Source organism: Octodon degus, unplaced genomic scaffold, assembly GCF_000260255.1.
Source record: "Octodon degus isolate 3935 unplaced genomic scaffold, OctDeg1.0 scaffold00045, whole genome shotgun sequence".
In the NCBI taxonomy this organism is placed as follows: domain Eukaryota; kingdom Metazoa; phylum Chordata; class Mammalia; order Rodentia; family Octodontidae; genus Octodon; species Octodon degus.
In genome coordinates, this window is record NW_004524621.1 from 5,970,645 (window position 1) to 5,976,644 (window position 6,000).

Below are 6,000 nucleotides of genomic sequence, written 5' to 3' on the forward strand. Positions count from 1 at the left end.
TATGGTGGTGCATGTTTGTCATCCCAGCATTCCAGAGGATTGCTGCAAGTTCCAGGCCTGTCTGGGCTATACAGCAGGTTCAAGGTCAGCCTGCACTGTGTAGTGAGACCTGTCTCAAAACAGAAAACAAAAAACAAACAAAAAAATCAGAAAGAAAACATAGGACAAAGAGCTGGAGTCTATGCTGCCTGCCCAGCTATAGACTTTTCCATGGGAGCCCGTGTGAGCACTCAGAGATGTTGAAGCCACACTGTTTCCTGCCTAGACTGGCGCTCACTGTCTGGTCCCAGCTTCTGTCCTAAAGCTGTCACCAGGGAGCCCTGTGCTGGTCCAGCAGCTGGGGCTGAGCTGGGACAGGCACTCTTTACTCTTGGTCTTGCCTGCACAGAACACCTCGAAGTTCCCCCTTTCATTTTTCACTTCTTTGTTTCATCTCTCTCTCCCTCCTTCTCCCTTTCCCCCCTCCCTCCCTCTCCATCTCCCCCTCCCCCCTCCCTCTCCCTTTCCCTCCCTCTCCCTTTCCCTCCCTCTCCCTTTCCCTCCCTCTGTCCTTCCCTCCCTCTCCCTCTCCCCCTCCCCTCCCCCTCCCTCCCTCCCTCTCTTTCTTTTGGTGGAACCGGGGATTGAACTCAGGCCCTTGCACTTGCCAGGTAAGTGTTTATTCTACTGAGCCATCTCCCCAGCCCCTCTCTCTCATTTTTGTTTTGTTTTGGTTTGCTTTGGTTTTCATTTTGGCATGGTTTTTTTTGTTTGTTGGTTGGTTGGTTTTTTAAAATTTTGGTTTGAGATAAGGTCTCAACATGCATTCTAGACTGACCTTGAACACGCAGTGTGGCCCAGGCTGGCCTCAAACTCACAGAGATCCCCCTACTTCAGCCTCCAGAGTGCTGGGGTTCCAGGCATGCACCACCATATTTGGCAACTTTTTGCTTTTCTTGCATGCATTGTGGAGTTGCCCACTTTGTCTTCCATCAGCTCTGTCAGTTTACTCAAAAAATAAATGAACATTGCACCCCAAAAGCTGTGGCAGTGGCAGCCCCAGGACAGAAGTCTGGGGCAGCAGTATTTTTAATTTGGCCCATGCAGAATGTTAAGAATAAAACGTACAAAACAACCTCACAGCCTCTGGCCTCTGTAAGAACACACACACAGCAGGCAGGCCCTGTGCTCACCCTGTGGTGCCCAGCAGTGGTGCTGGGCAGCCAGGTGAGCTGGGCCCTGTGAGGAGGCCCCCCTGCCCAGCACTCCCAGCCCAGGCTGCAAGGTCACTTGCTTCTCTGGCCCCACTCCTGTCCCCCTCCTCTTACAGTTCCAGTTACAACTTTGGTCACCAGGAAGGGTACCTTATGAGCAATAACTCAGTGATTAGTAGAGAACCGAAGGAAAGGCTCAGCCAGCAGGCGTCCAGGGAATACAGCAGGAGCCACAGCAGGCCCTGAACAAAGCCACCCACAGTACCAAGCCCTAGCCCCGAGGGCAAGGCCACTCACTGGAACCCACACCCTCCACTCTGCAGGGCGCCTGCTTTGGGGGGCTGGCCTGGGGCCTGGGGCCTCTGTAGCCTCAGGCATCTCTAAAACTCCACAGGTGGCCAACCCATGAGCTACTTCCCCTGTTTTTAATGTTATAATATTTTTTTAAAGTACATTTTGCCAGGTATAGAGGCACACATTTATAATCCTAGCACTCCAGAGGCTGAAGCAAGAGGATCACTGTGAGTTCAAGGCCAGCCTGGGCTATGTAGTGAGTTTGAAAGCCAGGGAAACACAGCAAGACCCTGTCTCCAAAAATCAAAAAAAAGAAAAAAAGCACGTTATGTTACTTACATTCACTACTGATGTTCCACACTTTATATGCAGCCCAGAATAACTCCTCTTCACTCCTTGGGAGCCCCAAGGTCAGACGCCCATGAGCAAAACTCAGATGCACCATGCCACTGAGACTTACAGCAAACAGCAAGGGTTGTCTACACTGACACTCAGGGCAGCTGTGGGCATGGCACTCCAGCCCCTTCAGGCTGATGGCTTCAAGGTGACAGGTGAGCAGGTCACCTAGAAGCCTCTTGTAGCACTTTCAGACCCTGTAGGGAACAGCAGGTTGTGCTTGTGGAGCAGCTCAGAGGGTGTCTTGGGCAGAGCAGGGGTTCAGGGATTCACAGACCCCTGGATTGATGTCAGCCCTAGGGCTCTGCACCAGGCTGGCTGGGCTGCCCTCAGAGCTACAGCCAAGATCCTGGAGGGACCCTCGCCCCAGACAGGGACCCACATCGCAGGTCGGCCTCCCCACAGCCATTAACCTCTGCACTTTGACCTTCACCTGCTCCCCATGTCCCCCACACTAGGGCAGCCTGCACTCCATAATCTGACTTCTGGTCTGGAGTGCTGCACTCTGCAAGGTGTGCAACCCTCCCTACATCTAGGTGTGTCTCCCTAATAAAAAGAACATTTGTCATTGAACCAATCACTTCCATTAGGCGAGGACGATGGCCTAATCAGAAATCAATCTATGGGAAGTTTTCCTGCATCAGCACAGTGTGCTTGAGAAAGCCCAGAATGGTGTGACATGCACACCCGTCATCTGGGCACTCTGCCACCAGAACCTGTGTCCTGGTACCAGTGCCACCTGCATCCTATACTCTGCTGGGTGCCAGCTGTGCCTGTTGATGGCTCGTGGCCCAAGGAAGCAGGAGGATCAAAAGTTCAAGCCCAGGTTGTGCAACTTAGTGTCTATGGGGGACTCAGTCTCAAAAAAGTAAAACAGGGCTGGGAGGTAGCCAGTGGGAAGGCCCTGAACTCAATCCCCAACTTTCCAAAAAATTCCACCACACTGAGGGGGGCCTGCTGAGCCTTCCTACCTCCATTTCTCCACCTTTACAGTGGGAGGAGCTGCTCCCCTTATAGGGCTACTTTGAAACTTAATGCAGTGAACACAAAAAATACTTCAGAGATGCAATTATTGGAGTCATTTCTATAAAACAAAAAGCAAAGCCTAGGTTATAAAGCAGGGGCAGCGTAACAAGAGTATAGGCTTGGAAAATGTTCAAGTCAACCAAGGGGCTCAAAGGAAAGCAAGAGGGTCCCACAGGTGATCTGCACAGTGCCCTACACCTGGCACAGCACCTTGCTGCTGGTCCCAGCAGGGAGACAGCACTTGGGTACAGAGTAGGGCAAAAGCACTGCCTGCCATAGCCATCACTACAACAACCACCAGTGACTGCTGTCATTTAATACATGTACTTCTGTACCTACTTTCAAAAAAGAATTCAATTTGGGAGGCTAGGCAGGAGAATCACTGTGAGTTTGAGGCCAAACTGAACAACATAATGAGACTTTATCTCAAAAAACAAAACAAAGAACCCAAACAAACAAAATGAAAGGAAAAATAAAGAGAAAACAAAGGCATCCAGGTGATCTCCAATCATGACACATGGTTCTTGGAGCACCCAGCTTCAGCTTTGAGTCCCAAGCACCACCAAGTGCCCTGGCCAGGACAGTATCTAAGGTCACATCCTGAAGAGCACTCTCATAGCTCCTAAATCACTGCCACCCCCCCCACACACACACACCCTCATTTCACATGGGGATGATGGGGCAGTGGCGCCGGCACTCACAGCCAGTCATGTCCCCCAGCTTTGTAGGACAAGCACCACCACAGTTACCACCAACCTCCTTCTCCATCCCCAAAATACACTCCGATGTGCTAGGGTTACCAGTGTAAACACCACCCTGGGTTTGACAAAGATAATTGGAACGCAGCAGGTTCTTTTAAATAACCAAGTGAAAGACAATCCGAACGTAAACCTCATGGCTTTTGCCCAAAATGCAACATTTTGAAATAACTTAGAATTAGTCCCAAAGTTCCAGGGAAGTGGTTTGAGGAATGATGGGTGGTCCTAGTCATTCTGCTTTATAGTTTGGCACGGCTCATTAGAACTCTAACATTCTTTGGTTAACCAAGAGTAAAACCTCATGAAGTTTTTCAGCAATGTTTATAGAGTCAGCTCAGCTGTCCAAAAAGCTCTCAATGAGAAGGCCAAGCAGGCAGTCACACATGGCCCAGCCTGGCCCGTGCCCTGCTGTGTGAATGTCCAGGAAATCACAGAAGTTTCCATGAGGCTGAAAGGGTCAGGGGCATGGCAGGGGTGCCACTGCTTAGCAAGAGGTGTCCTGGGGTGGGGACGAAGGCTAACATCTAGTGTATTAAAGGCTGTAGAACAAAGCCATCAGTCAGTGATAGGGTGAGTGGACAAGCTGACCAGCCCTAATTGTAGGACAAATGAATTGGGCCAGGTAACCAACACTAACGTGTCAGGAATAAACAGGATCAGACCAGTTAGCCGGCTTGCTGAGGTAAACAGGATTGGACCAGTTAATGCCATTCTCCCTGACAAGCAAAACCAAACATAACAAACCACAGTGCTTGGTCTTTGGTTTCTCCTTTTCCCTATCTATAAAAGGACTCTGATATTTCCTGCCGACCAAGGATAAGATTCAGGCTTTTCACAGTGGGAGCCTGGGATCTTAGTTTACATCTGGTTGTGCCCACGTGTGACATCATCCAGACAGGTAACTCAACCTCTCTGTCTCCACAGAGCAATTTTCTGCAAAGCCCAAGTGGAGAGTAAGACTGTGAGACACAGGGCAGACACCCACCACTGAGGAGCCCCGGAGCACAAGGGAATGGGACGCTCCTTCCCCCCCTTCAGAACAAAACTACTGTTTTCCACTGGCTTGTTGGCCCTGTGCATGGAACAGGGTAGCCGCTGTTCTACAGAGGCACACAATCCCTCCACAATCCCACTCTGCAGCACTAAATACCTGCCCAGCCTGGCCATCCAGCTTGATGAACCACAGGCACACATAGGTGGGCCAGATGCAGTCTCCCTGAAATATGACTTGTCAATCACATAGCTGCTTCCTGAGACAGTGTAACCCAGAAGACAGCTACAGTGGCAGGCAAGTAGACACAGCCAGGGAGAGTTTAGAAACTGCAGAGATCCCTGTGAAACTTGTAACCTGGGGATCCCTGAAGAGCAGCCTCCAAGTGGGCATCTCAGTCTGCTGGGCTGCCGTCTCTGAACTGGCTCCCACCACCCTGGCCAGCTTGCTTCCCACTAGAAGCCACTGTCCCAGCCTGGGATTGTGGCTCTAGGAGGTGACTTGATCTTTAATACGGGAGGGCCACTTCCCCCTCCACTCCCTCTCCCAGCTAGAAGCCACACTTGTCCTTTGCAAAAAATTGCCAGGAAGAAGCCTCCTTAGGTAAGACTTTTTGCACAGTGCGTTGAAAGTCTCTGAAGCCGTTTGTGAAAACATTTTCTCTATTCCACACAACTTCCCCCAAAGTTTACAAAACGGGATATGCACATTTTTTATCATGGTTTAACAGCTATTAAGCCTCTCCTAAGTATCCAAGGTGCACTGCCCAGGGTCCTGGGGCTGGGGGTTGGTGTCTGGTTACTGGCCTGCCTGTCACCTGACCCAAGGGTGGCCGTTCTCCTCCACCACTGGTCTGCAAGCCAGTCACACCCGAACACTGGGCACCGTCCCCAGCCCAGAGCAGGGCCACCTGCAGCCCTCCCTCCATCCTGCCCTCCCCGGGCTGAGCAAGCAGAAAGTGGAACTGCCCCGGGGCTCCATGCTGGGCCGCGCAGCCTATTTCAGCCCCCAGCGCCTCCACATCAAGCAGGGTGACTTGTAGGCCTTGGAGCCTAGAGAGGCCGCGCCAAGTCCATCAGGAGAGTTCCCCAGGGTCGCCCCCGTCCTGGCTGCCGGTCCTCTCGCCTGGTCGCCCACCAGGCCCAGCAGCACTCGGGTCAATCCGGCCAGAGTCTCTGGCCTGCTGCGGGGGGCCAGGGACCACGGGACAGCGGCGCAGCGGGGTCCTCTCCCGGCGGCGCAGACCCGACCCACTGCAGCGCGGCCTGGGCACCGCCCTGGGCGGCGGGACTCGATGGGGCGACCCCGGGCGGCGGGAGCGGACCCCGGCGACAGGCCCCGC

General features: G+C 52.5%; 1 protein-coding gene across 2 annotated transcripts in view; it reads right to left on the reverse strand.

Moving 5' to 3' along the window:
• Agpat3 (1-acylglycerol-3-phosphate O-acyltransferase 3) overlaps window positions 1-6,000 on the reverse strand; it is a 74,144-nt gene that overhangs the window by 67,246 nt on the left and 898 nt on the right. The gene's annotated exons all lie outside the window — the stretch shown is intronic.